This window comes from Macrotis lagotis, chromosome 6 (genome assembly GCF_037893015.1).
Source record: "Macrotis lagotis isolate mMagLag1 chromosome 6, bilby.v1.9.chrom.fasta, whole genome shotgun sequence".
Classification (NCBI taxonomy): Eukaryota; Metazoa; Chordata; class Mammalia; order Peramelemorphia; family Peramelidae; genus Macrotis; species Macrotis lagotis.
This window is the reverse complement of record NC_133663.1, coordinates 190,696,579-190,720,013: the sequence shown is the minus strand read 5'-3', so window position 1 is coordinate 190,720,013 and position 23,435 is coordinate 190,696,579.

Below are 23,435 nucleotides of genomic sequence, written 5' to 3'. Positions count from 1 at the left end.
TGTTGGGTGTCTGGGGCTGGATTTGGGCTTGGGTGCAACTGACTCCAGGGCTGATGCTCTGTCTACTGAGCCACCTAGCTGGCCCTATTATTATTTTTTTAATTTTATTTTAATTTTTTTTCCTTTTCTTTATTGCTCATGAGGGTCTATATTTTTGGGGGGAGGGGATACTCTTAAGCAAGAATATTTTAGTAATGTATAAAATAACATTATTTGTACAAAAAATTAAAAATAAGTAGTATAAAAAGAAAATTACAAAGGAGTTGTTTTAGAAAAACAAAGAAAATATTAGAAAAATCAATGAAAATACATTTTTCAAAGGATGTGAAATAAGAAGTTATGTGTCATGAATAGAGCTCAGGGTTTAAAATTCGAGGACCTGGTCCCTCCCATATCTAAGTCTGAGAGGTAAGGGAATTCAGTTAGAAAAAAGTGACAGAAATTAATATTATTATTAAAACTAATTCATACTCCAAAGTGGATTTTTAAAGTGGTTTGAATTTTTTCCAGTGGTTTTTGTTTTATGTTGGTTCAAGTTTCACAATGTCTTGATTTCTCCACATCTTTTCAGTGTTTTTCCCAAGTATTTAGATTCCAACAAAGTGACCTAGTAAAGAAATACATATATACATGTGTATGTATGTGCATTTTGTGTGCTTCTGTGTATGTGTGTTTAAGAGGGCCCCTGGGTTAAGCTCCAGATAATTATCTGACTGATTCAAACTGCATAGGATTTTTTTTCCTAATAGAAAATGCCCCTTCCATTGACGATGAAGGTGCTGACACCACATTTCTCTGATCTAACTCCCTCTGGCAAGTTTCATATTAACTTTAATTTTCTCTCCAAAATGTCTTTGGATATGTGGGGACAGAAGGGCTGACATATCTTCTGCTCCAGGGTTTTTTTTCCCTCTTTACTTTTTCCCAGAAACACCCACAATAAAGGTAGACTGCAGTTTTGTTGTTCAGTTTTTGGCAACTTTTGTACTTGGATCAAGCACAGGCAGCAAGGAAAGATCTAAAGCTCAAAAAGAAGAAAATAAAACTTTGGAAGAAAGGCAAAGATGTAGTATTTTTTCATAATGTCATTGATACTACAATTACTTTCCTCCAAAGTCACAATTTTTCTTCTCTCATTAATACGTCACCCTTTACCCTTGCAATGTAGTCTCTCTGCTTAAGGTTCTAGCAGAGTAAAATTCCACTTTTTTTCTGGCTTGAAATATGAAAACAGAGTCTTTATTTAAGGGCAAACTTTCACATTTTTTGCTTTTTCAAGCTCTGCACTCTCCTGGTGTACTCAGCGGTTCTCTTAGCCACTCAAGTATAATTGGTTGATTTTTTTAAAAAATGTAATTCTGATCTAGTTTGAGCCTAATAAATGCTTGGAAATATGGAACAAATCTACTTAATCTACATGGTAGTCCTTCCACAAGTATTTATCTTGTACAGACTACATAGCTTAAGCTTTCTGGAATGAGAAGTGAAGACAGAGGTCAGTGATTTCAGCTGGTCTCTTATGTTCTACAATGTAATTTTTTTTCACCAATCATTCAGAATCTGAAAGTAGTGATGTGCATTACAAAAGTATGCAGTCAATGTTGGTGAGGTTGTGGGAAAATTGGGACATTGATGCATGGCTGGTGTAGTTGTGAATGGATCCAACATTTCTGGAGAACTCTATGGAACTATGCCCAAAGAGCAATAAAATTGTTCATACCTTTTCACCCGGCAATTCCAATATCAATCCAATATTCCTATATCAAAACATGGGGAAATTCCTACATGTTCCAAAATATTCATAGCAGCTCTTTTTGTAGTGGCAAAGAATTGGAATTTAAGGGAATGCCCATCAATTGGGGAATAGCTAAACAAGTGATGGTATATGAAAACAACGGAATACTGTTGTTCTATAAGAAACCATAAATAGTTGAACTCTAGAGAAGCATAGAATGATTTACAGGATCTGATTGTGAGCAATGGTAGCAAAACCAAGAGAACAATGTGCACATTAACAACAATAATGTGAGTTAAACAACTTTAATCAAAGAAGCTCCTCTCATCAGCAGTTCAGAGACCTAGGACAACTGTATTAGACCCTCTATGGACAATATTAACCCTATTAGGAGAAAGAAAAACAGACAAAAAGAATCAACACACACACACACAAAACCTAACCCTTCAGAATCTGATGAACACTTTATAAAAAGTATCTCTTGGGGTGGCTAGGTGGGACAGTGGATAGAGCACCAGCCCTGGAGTCGGGAGTAGCTGAGTTCAAATCTGGCCTCAGACACTTAATAATTACCTAGCTGTGTGGCCTTGGGCAAGTCACTTAACCCCATTTGCCTTGCAAAAAAAAACCTAAAAAAAATTATCTCTTAGGTATCTTTTCCCAATAATCCTAATTCCTCATACTGAAAATAACTAATGTGTAAACATGTTTATCAAATTATGTATATACAGGTCTAACCTGACTGTTTGCTGCTGAGGAGAGGAGGGTGAGGATGGGGGGAAGGAAATTTTGTAATTTAAAAATATGCATGTGCATATGAATGAAAATTAATTAATTAATTTAAAAGAAAAAAGTAGCCAATCCATATTGATAAACAAAAGAGAACCCATGATTATGTGATACACATTTTAGATGTTGACAGAGTTCCAAAATGTGGATATTATGATGATGTGGTCTCTACACTTTTAATTAAATGGGTGATGTGATAGGTTATACAGGAGCCTAACTTTCTTTTATCCATTCTAATAATTATATAAAATGAGTTCCAGTTTGAATATTGATTGACCAAAAAAAATTGAAAGAAAAAGAAATTAATTTTTAGCTTCATCCATTCTAGGACTGTACAAAAAACACAAACATCATACTATACCATACTAAACCCACCAGGGTCTAGGTGAAGTACCATTAATTGGGAAGTCAGAAGAACTTTGATTAGGAAAGCTCCATGGAGTTAACTGACCAACCAATTTTTTATCGAGGAAACTCTCCCCTGGAGAGTGGAGATTGCAGAATCCTACTCAACATGTTGAAGTTAGAGATAAGAATAAAAAAAGATACCACATATTATGACAAAACAAATGAGTCAAGTCATTCTAAAGGAAAATGAAAAACAGAAAAGAAATTCTACAACTAGCTAAAAGCAATTCCTCAGAGTAGAAAATATCTTAGTCACAGAAACTAGAGTAGTTCACCTGAAGGGACCAAAATATTACTATAAATGAATTAAATTTAATAAGTAAAGATTGGAAGGAAAATTAATAGTTTAATTCATAAAATGATGAAATCTATGCAAGAAACAAATTCCTTGGAAAAACCAAAATAAATGACTATAACAGACAAGAAAATATATTAGAACAAAATCAAAGATTAAAAAAAATATAGGACTCTATCCTGTGTACTATCATAAACAACTGACTGGAAAATAGGTTGAGGAGAGATGACTTTCAATTATTGAATTACAAGAAAATTATGCCCAAGGCAAAAGATTATATACAATATTTCAAGAAATTGTAAATGAAAGCCATTAAAAAGATAGGACAAATTCAAATCCCCTCCCCAAAGAGGCCACCAGATGAAGATTCTCAGGATTATCATAGCTAAAATCATTAGAGTCATAAATAAATTTAGTCTTCAATGAGAACTAAGAAACCATTTAGTCTCCTTTCATTTTGCAGATGAAGAAAAGCCTAAGGAAGCTAAATTGCCTGTCTGATGTAATATAGATAATAATTGTGAGAGATAGGATTTAACCCATGCCCTCTGACACTGGAGGCTTTTATGATTTCCATAGTACCATACCTAGATGGATATGTCAGCAGATTGCTCCATCTACATTGTTTACCAGATAAAACCTAGTTGTCCTCTCCTCCTTTACCATCACTTCTTCTTGTCTCTAGTGTTCCCATCATTTTCACCTCAAGAATGAGTTACTACTAATAGTAAGAATGTTTATATGTGTAAATCTATATTATGCATGTATGTATGTTTGTGTGTGTATATATATACATGTAAGTCCAATATCCTTGAGTTTATATAGATTTGGAATAAGCATTATAAAAGGACAGGGGAGTGGGTCTAGAATTAAAGAGAAAAATAATGCGCTAGAATGCTGGACATTACAAAACTTCTTTAGCAATCCTAAAATCCTTTCTGAAACAAAGGCATCTTATAAATAACAATTTTCTTCCATTATTATTATATTGCTTTCATTGATACTAACTAAATTAATTTCAGTCACTGAGTTGATATAATACTGGAGAAGCTAAGCCATAAATATATTGTCATTCTCATTATAGATTAAAATAGAAAATATAAAGCAGTTGCAAATAAGTAGAAAATTGTTTTTAAGCTCTCCTCTATGAAGTAAATAAAGAAATTGGTTTCATTGAGTATCCCAGATCAAAAAGAAACTCTATGTCATAAGATATTTGATCATCTCATAGTCCTCTTGAGGAATGTGAGAAAACAATGACAATGAAAGTAATCATAATCCCAAAATCTGCTGAAAATAAATACCAAAAACCATAGAAAAATACATGTAAAAGTTTGACAAGACCATTCATACCAAGGCAATATTGATATTTAGTGATTTTAATGTGAAGATGGGTACAGTAGATCACAGGGGAAATATATTAGAAAATATGATTGAGGATTAAGAAATGAAACAGGCTTATAAATTACTAAAATGGTCTCATATTTATTTATCATGAATACTTTCTTCAAGAAATAAATCACAAGGCAGTGAACATTTTGAACATAGAAAAAAATAACAAAAATGAAATATACTGTATCTTAATGAATAAAATAATGTTTATTTAGAAAAAAAGCAAATCTCCTCTGATTGGAGAATGGAGCAAATGATTTTTCCCTGAACTTCATTTCATACCTTGCTCTACTCCTTTAGACTTCTTTATCTCCCCTTCCACTTTTCAGTTGCCTTTTCTGTATTGTTTTTACCATTCAATTGTTTTTGTATCTCCAGCACTCAGCATAATGCCTCACACATAGGAGACAATAAATGTTTATCGATTACATCAAAAAACAAAACTAAATTAAATGTATTAGGATGAGAGGGAGAAATTGTGTACAATTATGGTAGCTCTAACTCAACCTGGATATTGACTCTCAAAAAATGGAAAAAGAGTAAAAGTGAAAAGATTTATTTTGGTTATCACCATTTTTTTGAGAAATTGAACCAATATAAAATTGTTATGCCATTGAGATCAAAAGAGTCCAGAAAGCAATTTAGTCAGCAAACATTTAATCTCCCTCACAAAATGTGAAACATGGCAGCCAAGTACAATGCCAACACAAAGTGTAAGCTTATTTATGAAATGTTTCAGAGGATGAAGATGGAAAATTATTGTAAATATTTGAAGAATATTGCCAACTAAGGATTCAAACACAGAATGTATCCTATTCTATCCCCACCATGAACATTTCCCCTTTGCAACAGAAATCTTCCCTTGTAACAGACAATATTTGAATAAACAAATCAAAACAATGACCATTTTAGAAAATGTATATATCCTATTTAGTATCTAAAGTCAATCATCTCTCTCTGTCAAGAGTTATGTGGAATACTTTTCATCAGTTTTATGCTATACTTTAAAACCATTTTCTTTTACTTTTGTGGTTATTATAAAAGTTATTTTTTCTGGTTCTGTTCATTTACTCTATATCAATTCATATATAGGTCTTCCTAAGTTTCTTGCAATTCATGATGTACTCTTATGATTCAGACCTCATCTATAATAGGAGATTCCACTTATCAAACTGGGATCATGGGCATCTGATTAGTCAAGTTTCTTTATACCTACTTCATGTTAACTCTTCAAAGTTTTATTACATTTACTGGGACGTGACAGAGTCAAAAAAAACTAAGAAAAATGTGAGACTTTTAAATCCATGATTTATATACAATTTTTCCTTTCAATCAGTTCAGATTCATTTAATTCAATGTAGTTAACCTCATAACCTTTGACATTCAATTGCGATATAATTGTTTTAATATTTTCACAATGATTTATTTCCTAGTTTTTTGTAGTCAGGCAGGAAAATGATGTCATTTTTGGACTTTCATTCAAAATGTTCAAGTAGATAGTGCTTATACAATGTTCATCATTTGTTTGAAACTTGAAATAATATCACTGAAATACAAATCTTTAGAAAAAACATAATTACTTCATTTTCTATATGTTTCCTAGAGATATTGTAGTTGTAACTTAGTTTAGTGGACAGAACCTCAGTCTTAGGAAGACTTGAATTATACTCTTGATTGACACCAAGGATGACCCTGAGAAAGTCATTTAAACTCTTGGTAAATCAAGCAACTGTATAGGACTTCTTTCCTTAATTATAGATGGGTTGAGATCTATCAGTAGGAGTTTCCGAACAGACTAGTTCATACAGATAAAGTCACAGATTCTGTAAAAGTTAATGACCTTTAAGTCAAATGTTTAGCTAAAAATTGATGCAGTCACAGAAAATTCAAGCATCTTATATTTTTATAGCATTTTTGGCGGGGGGGGTTTAGTATTTTTAAGCACTTCAATTTATCCTATTTGCTCTTCAGGACAAATTGAGAACTGACATGAGAATATTATTATCTTTATATTTAAAGTGAGGAAATTGAGATTTATATTAGTTAAATATTCTCAAGATCACATAGTTTCACAAGTGAAAGAGCTGAGAATGGATCCCAGGATTTATGACTTCCCATTCCAAATGTTTTCTTGTACAACATACTGCTTACAAATAATTGATCATTTGACAAGTGATCAAGTGATAAATACTCCGTTATTCTGATTATAAAAAATAAGAGATTCACTATAACTGACTGATTTGATATTATAATGGATACCTGGCTACTTGTCTTGCAGCAAGGCTAAATTAGCTATAGATATTACACTAGGCTCTTCTCTTCTCCCTCAATACTACTTCACTTGATGGTGTTAATAAACATCTTAGATTTAATTACCATATCTATTCAGTTGATTTTCAAATCTACACATTCAATCCTAACTGCCCTGCTGATCTCCAACTGCCTTTCATCTGTTTTCATGTACTGACTGTCCAGTAGATATTTTATACTCATTGTCAAAAATAGAACATATTATCTTTCTCCTTAAATCTGTCTCTCCAGTCTCCAATTTTCCTAATACTAAAGAGGACAACATCATCTTCCTTGTCCTTCAGACTCACAACCTATGTGTAATTCTCAACTCCACACTCTCTTATTATTCATATCCAGGTTATTACCAAAGCCCATGAAGTTTTTATCCTTGAAACAGTTATCTAAGATCCTTTTCTCTCCAATGACACTTGCCCACAACTGTGGTATGGGCCCTTTTCACCTTATATCTGGATAATGACAATAACCTGAAGGGAGATCTGTCTGCCTCAATTCTCTTCATACTTTAATCTACCCTTCATTTAGTCACCAAAGCAATTTTCCCAAATTGCAGATACAACTGTCACCCCATTAGCCATTTTGTACCCTATTGCCTCTAAGATCAAATACAAAATCCAAGCCCTTTATAACCTACTTTTCTCCTACCTCTCTAGTCTTCTCATATCTTGCTCCCTGACTCATATTCTTTGATGTAGTGACACTGATCTCCTTGATGTTCCATAGTACTTCTCAAAATACCATTACTGGCATTTTCTCTGGCTATTTCCCCATGCCAGGAATTCTCTCCCTTTTCATCTATCCCTATTAGTTTTCCTGGGTTCCTCAAGTCTCAATTAAAACCCTGCTTTCTAGGAATCCTTTTTATCTCCCTCTTAATTCTAGTGGCTTTCATTTTTCAATTATTTCCTATTTATTCTGTATAGAGCTTGTTGGTGTGTATTAGTTTACTTGTTGCTGCTCCCAATACATTGTGACTTCCTTGAGGGCAAGGACTACCTTTTGCATTTCTTTGCATCCCCAGTGCTTAGAACAGATCATAGTACATAGAACTTAATAAATATTCATTGACTGATTACTATCAATTCTAAAACTGATTGCTTTTAATCAGAAAGCAATTAGGAGAAAGTTTATATTGCTTTCTGATTAAAAGCAATCAGTTTTAGTATATATGTGTGTGTGTGTGTGTGTGTGTGTGTGTGTGTGTGTGTATGAAGACTTCTCTTCCTGAGTTTAAAACTGACCTCAAATACCTGTTAGCCATGTGACCCTAGGTAAATCAACTCAATCCTGTTTGCTTCAGTTTCCTTAAATGTAAAATGAGATAGAGATGAAAATGGTGAACCATTCCATTATCTTTGCCAAGAAAACTCCAAATGGGGTCTTTAGAGTTGGACACAACTAAAACAACTGAATAATAATAATGATATATATATATATATATATATATATGTTTGTAAATACATGCATATATAGTGTATATATAATGTATATGTATATGTACATATAACTGAGTAAGACAAAAATATTAAACTGATGATGATTTATCCTAATTAAATTTATCCCAGAAGGTCTCAGTGTTCCAGAGTAGCAGACCAGTACTCACACAATGCTTAATACTGAAAACATTATTAAAAATCCCAATTCATTCAAATTCAACAGATACTTATTGAATGTTCACTTTGTAATAGGCACCATGGGAGGTGATGGCAGGGCAGGGGGTGAGTTAAAATGCTTCTACAGGAGCAACTAGGTGGCACAATGGATAGAGCACTGGCCCTGGAGTCAGGAGTACCTGAGTTTGGGCAAGCCACTAAATCCCACGATCTTGCAAAAAAAAAAAATAAAAACCCTAAAAATAAAAAAATAAAAAGCCATCTATAATATTTAGAATTTTTGAGTACAAAGTTAAGACAAGTAAAATCATAACCACATCTTGTTTCAATCTGTTACCACTAATCCTAAAGGGAATAGAGGAGAGTTACATACCAGAATTGGTAACTGTACATCAAATGTTTTCATCTTTGTCTAAATATCTAGTCCATTGGTTCATCTGACTAAGTATTTGACCTCCTGAAAGGTATTTCTAGTCATGGGGAATCCAATTGCTTTTTAGTTGGTCCATAGACTGTTCACACTCGTTGCAATCTGATCCACTGAGCATCTTCTCACATGATGGATTACTCCCAATACATCTGTCTCTCCTGACCTTAAGTTCTTCATTTGTTAACTACTGCCAGAGTGAAGTTTGGCCTGCTTTCCTTTGAATGCTATTCATTTCATATTAAAGATTACATGAAGATCTTTGTATGGAGAGTGACCAGAAACTTCTCTTTTTTTTTAATTTTGATTACATAGAAGCATTAATAGTAGCACTCTGAGATTAAATGATTCTCTCTTGATTTTTATGGATACCTTCTCATCCAACTATGAGATTAAGATTCATCCTGCTGGCTTAATATTTGGTTTTCTCTGTGCCCACATTGTTTGTTGCCCGATTGAGTCACATATCTGCTTCCTCCATGATCTTCAGGCCATCTATGCAAACAAACAAACAAATTCAGCTCACTACTTTCTCCTTCATGAAGCCTTCATTGATATCTTTGATCAGTAATGAACTTCTCCAAGAACTTCATATGGTTTGCTGTTTAAGAATTCTCTAGGGGTAGCTAGGTGGTGTAGTGGATAAAGTACCATCTTTGGAGTCAGAAGTACCTGGGTTCAAATCTGGTCTCAGACACTTACTAATCACCTAGCTGTGTGGCCTTGGGCAAGCCACTTAACCCCATTTGCCTTGCAAAAACCTAAAAAAAAAAGAATTCTCTAATGTTTTTGTCATATAATATTGATCTCTGTAATTGTTTCTTAGTGGATAGAGTAACATTGGAGCCAGAAATACAGGGCTTCAATTCCCATTTTAGACATATGTGTGTGTGTGTGCATGCTTGCTTGTGTGCGTGCGCGTGTGTGTGTGTGTGTGTGTGTGTGTGTGTATGTGTGTGTGTGTGAACATGGTCCTTTCAGAGCTCTGGGAAATATTTTAAAGCTATAAGTTGCAAAGAAGCAATTAATGTGTATTAGAAGGAATTGTTTCATATTGAAACTACCTGTACCAATGAAATTTCATGTCTAGTCCTAATCCCAAGTTTGTTTTGTAATGATATTAATTCTAGAAACATCTACTTATTTTTTCTTTATTGATATTTTATTTTTCCACAAACATGTTATGAAAGTTTTCCAGCATTCATCCTTATGCCTATGTATATCTTTAAGTTACAAAATTTCCTTCTACCCTCCCTTCCCACCCCTTCTCCATTCAGTGGCAATCAGTCAGGTTAATATTGTACATACAAATTGGTGTTAAGCATGTTTACAGATTAGTCATTTTCAGTATGAGCAAATAGGATTAAGTGAAAGAAATACATGAGATATTTTTTTAAAAGTGAATTAAGTGTACATCAGATTCCGAAGGATTTTTTGGGGGGTTTTGTTTTTCTTCCTCTGGATAGGGATAGTATTGTCAGTCTAATAGGGTTGTCCTAGTGTCTGATCTACTGAGAGGATTTGCATCCTCCAGGGTTCATCATCTCACATTTTTATTTTTAATGTGGACATTGTTCTCTTGGTTCTGCTCACTTCACTCAGCATCAGATCCTGTAAGTCATTCCATGCTTCTCTACAGTTTGACCATTTATGTTGAATATTAATTATTCCATAATATTCATGTACCATAACTTGTTTAGCCATTCTCCAATTGATGGGCATTCTCCCAATTTCCAATTCTTTGCCACTACAAAAAGAGCTGCTATGAATATTTTGGAACATGTAAGACTTTTCCCATTTTTTATAATTTCTTCTGGATATAGACCTAGAATTGGAATTGCTGGGACAAAGGTATGAACAGTTTTATCGGCATTGCTTTAATTGGGCAAAACCTTTTTAATTTAATATGCAAAAGCCATTCATTTTGCAGTTTATAATTTACTCTTAATTTGTGTTTGGTCATAAATGTGTCCCCTTTCCATAGATCTAATAGATATAGTATTTCTTGGTCTATTAATTTATCTATGGTGTTGCCCTTTATGTCTAAATCCTGTACCCATTTTGACCATTGATTTTTCTTAATCTCTAAGAAATTCTAATTCTATTTGATATCTCTGTAGCTCTTAATACTGTCAGCAGCATCCTCTTGTCCTTGATAGTTTCTCCTCCCTAAGCTTCCATTATATCATTCTCCATTTTTTCTTTAAGTCTATATCCTTGCAGACCTCCCTTTTTTTTGAATTATCTTATTTCTTCCTTCCTCAGATCTGAATTTATTCCAGAGTTCCATCCTGGACACTGCTCTTCTTTCTCTATACTTGGGGGGGGGTGTCTTTTGAGATCTCATGTATTCAGTTTTCAACTGAATCTGGAAATCTTCCAAATGGAAAGATTAGATTTAATTTTCTTCCTGAACTGCATTGCTAACAGCTCGATATTATCACCTGTATGTCCCATAAACATTTCAAACTCAGCATGTCTTAAATTTTATTATGTTTTGTTTTCTGAAATTATTTTTATTGGTAGTAGCACCATACTGGTCTTATATATTTGGAGTCTTATAGTCATTCCTGATACTTTTATCTCCCTTATGTCCTATATCCAAATCAGTTATAAAATCTTATTAATTAAATCAACATATTAGTTTTCCTATGATCTGTCCACTTCTTTAGACTACACCATAGTACAGATTTTGGAGTCAGAACAAATCAAATTAGAATCTTGTCTCAGGCATTGACAAGGACAATTAACTCAACTTCTCTCTGCCTCAGCTTCCTCATCTGCAAATTGGGAATAACTCACAAAGTTTCTATGAGGATCAAATAAGGTAACATGCAAATACTCTGTAAATTATAAAGTCGTTATAAATGCTGGGTGTAATTTAAATATTCATTACTTCATACCAACAGCATTTAAACAACTTTCTAAGAAGTCTTTCTGATTCTCCCCTTTCCTTTCTCACATCCATCCTCACAAATGCTACATTATTCCTAAACAAACAAACAAACAGGAAAAAGAGGTCTTACTACTTTATTTCACTACTCAATAATCTCCAATGACTTCCTATTACTAATAGGATAAAATGCAAAATTCTGAATCTGGTATACAAAATTCTTCACAATCTGAGTCTCATTTACTTTTTAGCTTAATCTCATTATTTTCTTTAAAATATACTTGCTTTAGAGAGCTTGGACTTCTGGTTTTTTCCTTTGTGGAGTAGCCCCCCAACCCCCTGAGTTTTTTCATAACTGGTTTCCACTGTCTGAAATACTCATCTTGCTCACCTCTACCTCATAGAATACTTTTTTTCCTCTAAATGCTTGTTGAAGTGAATTCAATTTAATTAAAAGTCTACTTTGTGGGAGGCATTAAGGTCAGTGATGAGGCCAAAAATGAAAGTCTCTGATTATAAGGAGCTTATGTTCTGGAAAGGGGAAAGGATTTCTACCTGTACACAGACAAACATGAACTATATAAAAAGTGATACAAAATAATTTCAGAGAGGTAAGATTTTTAATTATTAATAGGGTATATGATAAAAAATGTTTTGAGTCAACAGATATTGAGTTCCAGGAGTGGTGAGGAAAATCCTTAGAGAACTGATCACAGCACTGAGAAATAAAATAGCTTGCAATGGTCTCAGAAAGGAATGTATCAGTGTCAAGACTTGGATACCAGTCTTCCTTTCTAAAAGGCTGGTCTCTATCAACTTTAACACACCTTTAATGTACGTTAGAATTTAAATATAAAAGAGAATCCTAAAGGAAACTGTGAAAGAATCTTTGATTGAGACATTATTTTCATCAGGGCAGAGTGGAGAAGCTACTATAATGGAGATGGGAGCTGATCTGAACAATGAAGGAAAGAAAAGTTTTCAACAAGTGGGAAATTTGTCAATAATACCCATATATTTGAAGAGGATAGGAAAAAACAAGGAGCAGTAAGCCTGGAAAGTAGAAGATATAAAATGTGAGACTGGATTGCAGTCATTGTAGATAGCTGCCCCTAAATGTCAACATAAGGACTTTATTCTATATCTAATAAGGAACCCTTAAAATGATGTGACCATAGTGCCTTCTCATGAAATTTTATTTGTATTTCTGCATAGGGCTTTAGGTCTTACCACTTTTACTTCAGTACCTTTGAAAGCTAATGGTGTCTAAACAAGGGCCTACATTAGAATGAGGAGAATTTGGCCTAGTTAATAATGAAAGACAAATCACAGTTGTTTTCCTTAGAGGTTATATCCTCTTGTATTGCAGGGTTGAGAGATCTTAATGGTTTTAAAGCACTTTGTGGTTTTCCTTGTTCAGGTGCTGCAGAAGTGTTGCACATTCATCCTAAAAGAGTATATTTGAAGTGGAACTCGGGGGGGGGGGGGTGGATAATAGGAAGAAACAAATCAAAAAACAAAACAAAAAATTAACTTCATTTTACACTAGAAATATCAGTGGTCTGAAGAGTGTGTGTGTGTGTGTGTGTGTGTGTGTGTGTGTGTGTGTGTGTGTATGTGTGTGTGTGTGTGAAGAGACAGAGGCAGAGAGAGAGAGAGAGAGAGAGAGAGAGAGAGAGATCTGTAAAATGTTAAACAGTGAAATGGCAAAAGGTTGACAGCCTTTCCTTAATGCTTTTTTCTCATCTGTCTTTAGCTGACTCATTCAGAGGTTAGCTTGAATTGAAAAATGGGAAAGAAACAGGGGAAAGGTTTAGCCTAGATGGGAAAAGCTGAGCTAAGTACCTCCAACAACTTGTACCACAGTCCAAATGGTGTATTGCATTTCACACTCATGAATTATTGGGTAATGACAGTATGATACAAAGTAATTTTAATGAAATGATAGTGGCAGAAAAAATGAGACTCTGGGCTCCAAGTAGAGCTTTCCATCATTCTTAGAAAGCTCACAATGCCAAATATCAATGATTTTCTTCATGCATTTTCATTGAAGCTGAATTTTAAAATATGCAAATATTTTCTAATGATGTTAGCTTAATCTTACTTAGCTCACCCATGTACAACACATTAAGTGCCATGTATAACTGATAAATCTTTAGAGATGAAGGCAATATTGCATCCACTCCTGCCTTTCTTCTCTAATTGACCTCAAAGACTTCCAATGGGAATTCTCATGAGAAAGCATAAATCCACTAGCTCCCTATCTTTTCCCCAAACTCAATATAAAATTACATGGTCCCTCAAAGGAAAGAATTGTGCTTTAATTTTATAATATCACCAAGCACACAGTATAAAGTCTCAAGGATACTTATCCACTGCTTTTCTTGATTTCTAAATACACAAAGTGCCTCTAGGTAAACCTTACCCACAAACCTTTCTAGGTTTGCAATAAATAATGACCAAGGAAGGAAATCTGCTTACACAGTCATATACTGTACATGCTGTTAGGGCCATGTGGTATATTTGCCACATCCAGTTTAATGAGCAAGAGTTGAGACAGGATGAGGTAGAATATCAACTTGCCATCCTTAAAGAACTTAGAGTAATTTTGTCACTTTTTAGAAACCTCAGAGCATTCCAGATTGGCCTCTTATCCACCTTCCCCATTCTATTATTCCTTTTCATCACTTCCTTTCTTCATTCTCCCCACAGTACGCACACACACACAAACACACACACACACACACACACACACACACACACACACAAACACACAAAACACTAAGTCTAAGGGATATGAATAGCTTTCAAGAAAAGGTAGAATTGGGGCAGCTAGATGGTGCCCTGGAGTCAGGAGGAAATAACTTCAAATCCTGCCTCAGACACTTAATAATTGCCTCTGTGTGACCTTGGGCAAGCCACTTAACCCCACTGCTTTGCAAAAAAAAAACTAAAAAAAAACAGACAAAAAGCTTTGGGGTGGCTAGGTGGCATAGTGCATAAAGCATGGGCCCTGGAGTCAGGAGTACCTGGATTCAAATCTGGTCTCAAACACTTAATAATTACCTAGCTGTATGGCCTTGGGCAAGCCACTTAACCCCATTTGCCTTGCAAAAAAACCTTAAAAAAGTTAGAATTGAGAATTGTTTTATTTGAGAAAAATTTAAGTGAATGGTGGGGTTGAGAAACACAGATGATACCAGTATAAAAGACTATCTGACTGTGGGCATAATCATGATAGAACAGGGATTAGCTTGTCCACCAGAGAATCTATCATTCATTGATGACTGTAATATTCTATGATTCATTGTCACACTGTATCAATAAGAAAATATTGGGAGCTAAGATTGAATTCTGAGGTTCTACATACAAATCCTAGTAATTCTGCTTTCTATGAGGATGACCATAGTCAAGTCTTTTCATCTCTCTTCCATTCCTATGTTTTTTTTTCCCCTCACTGGCCTTCAACCAAGTATGTGCTGGTTGATGTTGAATATTGTGTTAACATATAACAATGGGTGTTTGTACACACACATATATATTAATCTGTGGGTAAATATAATATATATTATATGTACATATATTTTTATGGGAATATATATAAATATATAACACATACATATATACCAAACATATGCACCTCAGATGCCAGATCTAACATTCTTCACACCACATAAAGTTATTTCTTAGTTAATCCAACAAGGATATAATTTGAACAACCATTGAGAAGGACTGCGAGCTGGGACCATAATTAGAAAGTGAATAAGAATTGCATTTGGAGAAATAGCGTAGGATTTTTAACAGTTCTAAAATGTGTCCCCTCTTATATGAAGATCATCTTAGTACCAATATCTCCTGGTGATTCCCTGTGACAATGAATCATAGAATACAACATCAAGAAACATTTGGAGTGACCCAAAGACAGATGAAGAGGCCCCATGGTAGACATAAGTAAACTATACCAAAAATGAGTTATGTTCAAGAGAGGGCTACTATAATTGTGTTGTAAGAAGTAAGCATGTTCTCCCTAATGAAAGGGCACTCCCCTAGATAGCAGCATCTTGTGACACACTCAACTGTCAATGCCATATAGGTGGGAAATAGAGGAGTAAAGGTGGTTGGCACAGCATGCTTTATTAAAGACCTTCTCTGTGCTAGGTACAAGAAATACAGAAACAGAAATGAAAATGATCCTCAAGGAGTATCATTCACTTCTACTAGAAAGTTTGTTATGCGTTGTGGGTCCTTCGTAGGTATTCTCTTGAATCTGGAAAACCAAGAGAGGGTAGTGAAACTAATCTTTCAGGACAATCTGCCCCAGGAACTGAGAGGTGATTTCAGGGTCCGGTTGGGTGGCACTTGGGAGTATCACAGACTGTATTTGATACATTCTGATCTAAGCAGCTAGTATTCTCAGATTAACTTCACTTCCTCAACATCCTTGCTGGCTAAACCTATCCTTTCTTGAATGCATGCAACTATTGGTTTGTGACACATCTTCTTGTATACCTATCCTGTTTTCTCCAACCTTTTCACAAATTTCATTGCATACCCCAATGGGCTTACTAGTCATGATACCCTCAGTTAGCTCTACTCCTGATTTGTACCACAAATTCTAGTTTCACCCTTTCTGGTCAGACCTATTAAAACAGATATATATCCCTTACTATTATTATTAAGTTTCATTTGTAAAAAAAACAACTAAAAATCCTTATCTGTGGAGAATCCTGAATGTCCATTTTCAGTCCCCCCCCAGTGATTTAAGAAAGAGATGTCAAATATGCCAGCTAGTTGACATGTGGCCCACAACACTCCCCTGTACTGTCAGAACTAGATCAAAATTTTAATGGGGGTAAATAAGTGACACAGTGAATAATACACTGACCCTGAAGGCAGAAAGACCCAAGTTCAAATATGACCTCACTCACTTGACATTTCCTTACTAACTGTGTGACCTTGGGCAAGTCACTTAATCCCATTGCCTCACCAAAAAAGAAAAAGAAAAAGAGTAATTGGGAGCATGAGTCTGGAAGCAGTAGTCTCACATCTCTCACATCTCACAACTCCTTGCAGTCTGACTAGCAACCTTGATTCACCCCAAAATGGAAACTACTGTCAAGTATCAATTGATTTTGAATGTCCTAAAGGAAGTCCATGTTCTTCTTAATAGGATAACTGTTGTACAGGATGGTGCAGTTGGCATGATAGGTGCCATCAGAATCTTAATGAAGGATTTGACTGATGACCTTGCCCTAGTTGATGTCATAGAATACAAACCAATGGCAAAGATGATGGCTCCCCAACAAGGCAGCCTTTTCCTCAAACATCAAAGATTGATTCTGGCAAAGACTACAGTGTACAATCAAAGACAGTTGCTGTTATGGCTGGGGCATATCAACAGAAGGGAGAAAGTTATTTTTATTTGGTCCATCATAATGTCAATATCTTTGAATTCATCATCCCCAATATTGTTAAATACAACCCTAATTGCAAGCTGCTCATTGTTTCTAATCCAGTGGATATTTTGATATATGTGACTTGATAGCTAAGTGGCTTTCCTAGAACCATGTTATTAGAAGTTGTTGCAAGCTGGATTCTGCCTGTTTCTGTTAATGGGGAGAAACTTGGTGGTGATTTTTCAAATTGTCATGGATGGGTCCTTGAGTATCATGGAGACTCAAGGACTCTTGTTACGAGTGATGTGATTGCTGCCGGTATGTCTCTAAAGAATCTTTATCCTGGCAGAGCTCTGTCCTCTGCCCCTGGAACAGGACTCTGGGGCTCTGACCATATTCAGATCCTGATCCCAATCTAGGCCCCCCCATAGAACAGCAGGGCCCCCCCACCTCAGCCCCGTGGCAGAGGGGGGCGCTTATGGTCATTCAAAGACCAGGAGGGAGGACAGAGCCTCACACACTGAGACCTTTGTGGGAGTGTCCCAAAAGCTCAAGAAACACCCCAAACCAGGACCAGGCTGGGAAAATGAGCAAGCAGAAAAAGAAAAAGAAGACTATTGAGAAATATTTTGCAAATGAGCCCAAGAAGGACCAAAATACTCAGTCTGAAAGATGAGGAAGCACAAGCTACTGCATCTAAAGACTCCAAGAAAAACAGAAATTGGGATCAGGCTATGACAGAGCTCAAAAAAGACTTTGAAAATCAAATGAGGTAGTTGGAAGAAAAACTAGGAAAAGAAAGGAGAGAGATGCCGGAAAAACATGAAAATGAAGTCAGCAGCTTAGTCAAGGAAATCCAAAAAAAAAAATGCTGAAGAAATGAGCATGCTAAAAACCAGCTTAGGTCAAATGGATAAAACAGTTCAAAAAGTTATTGAGGAGAAGAATGCTTTAAAAAGTAAAATTGGCCAGATGGAAAAAGAGATTAAGAAAACTCTCTGAGGAGAACAAATCCTTCAGACAAAGAATAGAATTCAAGGAGATTGATGAATTTAACAGAAATCAGGAATCAATACTTCAAAACAAAAAAAATGAAAAATTAGAAGAAAATGTGAAATATCTCATTGAAAAAACAACCGATATGGAAAACAGACTTATGAAAGATAATTTAAAAATTATTGGAATATCTGAAAGTCATGATCAGGAAAAGAGCCTTGACATTAAATTCAAAGAATTACTATAGGAAAATTGCCCTGATATTCTAGAAGCAGAGGGCAAAATAGAAATGGAGAAAATCCACCAATCCCCCAGAGAAAGAGATCCCCAAAAAACCAACCTCTACGAATATTATAGCCAAGTTCCAGAACTCCCAAGTCAAAGAGAAAATATTACAAGCAGCCAGAAGGACACAGTTGAAATATCATGGAGCTGCAGTCAGGATCACACAGGACTTAGCAGCAGCTACATTGGAAGTTCGTAGGGCTTGGACTACAATATACCAGAAGGCAAAAGAGCTTAGAATGAAGACAAAAATGAACTACCCAGCAAGGCTGAATGTCGTCTTCCAGTGAAAAAGATGGACTTTTAATGAACCAGGGGAATTTCAAAGGTTCCTTTTGGAATGGCCAGAGCTGAACAGAAGGTTTGATCTTCAGATACAGGACTCAGGTGAAGCATGGAGATTGGAGTAGAGGGGGTAAATATGAGGGACTTAATGAGGATGAACTGCATGTATTCCTGCATAGAAAAATGACACTGATAATACTCATATGAACCTTCTCAGTTAATAGAGAAGGTAGAGAGAGCTTTTATAGTTGAAGCACAGGAGAAACCTGAATCGAAGATAAAATATGGTGTAAAAATGGAGTCAATAGAAAAAAAAGGGAAATGGAATGGGAGAAAGAAAAAGGAGAGGGGGAATAGTCCAAGATATTTCACATAAGATTTTTTTTTATTACAATGAGCTATTGCAATGATATGGAAGGGGGGAGGCAAGGGGGAGTGAGGGAATCTTCGCTCTCATTAGAGGTGGCTAGCAGAGGAAACAGCATATATAGTCAATGGGGTATAGACATCTGGAGTAAGATGGAGGGGGGAGCAGGGGGAAGGGGTGGGGATGTGAATAAAGGAGGAGAGGATGGACCATAGGGGGAGAGTGGCCAGATATAACACATTTTCTTTCTTACTTCTTGCAAGGGGCTGGGAATGGAAGGCCTGCCCAGGACCACAGGGCCGGGTGGATTCTGGGCCTAAGGGGTGGTATGGGGCCTCAGGGCTTCTTGGCCCCAGGACCAGGGATCTGTCTGCTGCACCACTCAGCGACCCTACAGCAGAGTCAGAGTGAAAGGAGAGAGAGAATAGAGCACATGGTAGTGGAGAAATAAGAAAGGAGGGAGTTGTGATCAGCAATGGCAACGGTGGAAAAATATGGAAATAACTTTTGTGATGGACTTATCATAAAGAATGAGATCCACCCATGACAGAGTTGTTGGTGTTGGAACAAAGACTCAAGCGCATTTTTTGTTATTATTATTTGGGGGAGGGTGCAGGGCAAGTGGGGCTGGGTGGCCTGCCTGGGGCCACATAGCGGGGTGATCTTTGGGTGTCTGGGGCCGGATTCAGACCCAGGTGCTCCTGGCTCAAGGGCCAATGCTCTGTCTGCCTTCCAGCCACCCCTACTATTATTACTATTTTATTTTATTTTGGGTCTTTTTTTTCATTCTTTTTTTTTTTTTTTGGTTTTTGCAGGGCAGTGGGGATCGGGTGGCTTGCATGTCACATGGCTGGGTGATTGTTGGGTTTATGAGGCTCGATATAGACTCAGGTCTCCAGGGCTGGTGCTTCATCCATTGCACCACCTGGCCATACCTACAATTATTACTATTATTATTTTTTATTTTAATTTTTTCCCTCTCCCCTTTACTTTTTTTCACCCAAACAAGTCTATCTATATTCATGGGGGAGGAGGGGTATTTTGTTTACTTGTAAACAAGAATATTTTATTAATGTAAAAAAACATTTGTACAAAATGAGAATAAAAAATAAATTTAAAAGAAAAATAAAGAATAAAAAAAAGAATCTTTATCCTGCTTTTAGAACTGAAGCTGATTCAAAGAATCAGAAAGATGCTCATAAGAAGTTGACTGAAAGCGCATATCAGGTGATAAAACTGAAGGGATAGACTTCACTGGGCTATCAGTTTGTCTATGGCAGATGTGGCAGAAAGCATTATGAAGAATCTTAGGAGAGTGCATCCAATTTTCACCATGATTAAGGACTTACTATAATGCATTACTGAGGATGTCTTCCTTAGTGTCTCATGTGTCTTGAAGTAAAATGGCATTTCAGATATAGTGAAGGCAAACCTGAATCCAGAAGAGACTTATTGGAAGAAGAATGCAGATACTCTGGGGATCTGGGAAGAAATAAGCTTTTAAAGCTTCTTAATATGCTTCCACTTTACTGTCTAGAGGATATAGCAGTAGTTTAAAGATTATGTGTGGCATGCTTTTCAAGTAGTTCAAATCCCTCCTCTGATTTAGTGATTGGACACTAAAAATGTAAAACTTATAAACACACTTTAGTCTCTTCTTAAAGTTAGAAATTGGGAATAATATAATGTGACTACTATCAGTTGTTTGCATATTGATGCTAGATCTTGATTTGTACAATCATAAAGTAGTTGCTCTCAAGGAGAGCCAGTACCCTATTATGCATGTAACCATCTGTCTTATGGATGCTATGGGTTCCCATAGGTCCAGAAGACAATATTCCCAGACCCAAAATACCACACAGTAGTAATACTTTATTGATGCATTGATCACCTTTGTGCTTCCCTCTAGCAAGGCTATATCATCTTTCCAAAGGACTGAATTTTGTCTAATATATATATATATATATACATATATATATATATATATATATATATATGTATATACATATATATATGTATGTATATATATATCATATATTATCTCAATAATTGTAAATTTCCATATTATATAAAAAGATCTATATATGTACAATAATGCAACCAAATAGTCAAGTGTCATATTAACCTAAATACTGAATAAACAACAAATAACTGATAAAAATATTTAACAAAATAAGTAAAAATACAGTAAAACAGATGATACTAAGTTGATATCAGTTTATAGAGATTTTTCCATATAATTTCATAGCTACCATTTCTATTTGATTTTTTGACACCACTAGTTCAAGTTTCTTAGGATTCTTTTTCTTCATTTGAGTCTTTCCCCCACCATTTCCTTCATTGCATTAGAAATAGGAACAGAGTAAGAGTAGAGGGAATATCATCATTGACAAACTATCACAAAAATATTATACTTCTATAAAGAGTAAAAAATATTTATAATTGATTATCATAATAGGATAAGTTCAGGTATTGTCTTCAGGATCTGGAATGTTTTCAAAGATAAAGTTTTCCTCTGCATTCAAAATTCTGGTGTTCTAGTTCTCAAGACTTTTCCTTTAAAATTCAGCTCAGATTGCCATCTTCTAGATGAAATCTTTCCTTGCTTTACCATTTATTATATTTATTTCAGAGGTACTTATATAGCAATGTTTTTCCTTTTTGAATGCTAGTTCTTTTTTTTGTCTTTGCATTTTAACCCTTGCCACAAAGCAAGCATTTAGTAAGCTCTGATTGATTGACTAATTAGAAAATAAGTGATTAATTCACCTGTTGGGTATAAGACCATGAAGAAACTAGTGATGACACTTACATTTATGTAGTCAGATAATGAACATTCAGAGTGATAATGAGATTTTTTTTTCATTATGCAAAATATAGCATCAAAGCTAGGGAGTGTTGCTATTGATAGGCTCACAAAATGTCAGCCAAGTGAGTAAAATTTAAAGACTTTGCCTCCTTTGCTCACATTTCATTCTGATTCAGATTTGCTTACATAGAAAGCTAGAAAGGAGTTTGAAAAATTATATTCCTAATTCAGCTATGTAGAACAAAGAACAGTGATCTCATCTCCAAGTAAATAGCTAATAAAAAAAAATAATAAACTGGGAACCTACATCCTAGCATTAGTCATCTGATGTGGTGAACAATAGTCTTTGGTTTTTTATTAAGGTGTTACCTCTATCAGAAAGAGATTTTTTTTAGTCAATGTGACCCATAACTTTGGAGCTGATATGGTTGGCAAGCAGATTTAAAGAACTGAATTCCAGAAGATGATAGTTTATGGAATAAAAATCCACTAAAAATTTTTTGAGAGACTCTTATAAGCAAAAGAAAAGAAAGTTTATTTACATTTTTCCCGAGAGAAGGGCATACTCCAAGTTTCACAAAGTTATGAACATCAAGGAGCTGCCCGGAGGTGACAGTCAAACAAGATTATATGGCTGACTGAGATCCCCTCCTCCTCCCTATCCTCTCTCTCTCTCTCTTTCTCTCTCTCTCTCTCTCTCTCTCTCTCTCTCTCTCTCTCTGTCGACTCATCAGTTAGTCTTCAGAGTTACATTCTACTTGTGAAAATCTACCCCAGAAACAAAGAAAAGAATGAAAAATTTGCATAAAATATTACCTCACCATCCAGATGGTGAGAACATCAAAAAGATTTTTAATGACTTTCTATGTCTATCTAAATGAAATAATGTCTGAGTATGCAAGGTCTTCTACTCTCCTCCTAGTCAGTAAAAATAGTCTTATCATCAAACAAGAGGCTTATGAGCTTCTTTGGCATGGAAGGTTTTCTCATGGGGAAAAGTCTAGTATCCTTCTAGTTGTCAGTAAAAGTAATCTTAACAAAAGTTAAGAGGGTGAGCCACCTGTCTGGAATACAAGGGGCTTTCTTCTAGCAATAGTTAAAGAATAATAGTTTGTTCTTTCTTGAATAGTTCTTAACCCTTAGAGGACTTCCTTAGGAATATTAACCCTGAAATGGTTTTCTTGGGCATATTCCATTCAAAGCTATGACACAGAAAGAGACAATGAGGGAAAAGGGCATGGCCAGAAGATAAAAATTCAGGAAAACAACTATTGGCAGAGAATAGTAAGAATGCTGAAATATAGGCAGAGAGAGATAAAAATAATCAGTTAACAGACTCAGAAGTAAGGAAACTCAGAAAAAACAACTATGTTGACATGAACAGAATTCATCAGTGGCTCTATAGCATGAATAGCATGAGTGATCTGTGAGAAAA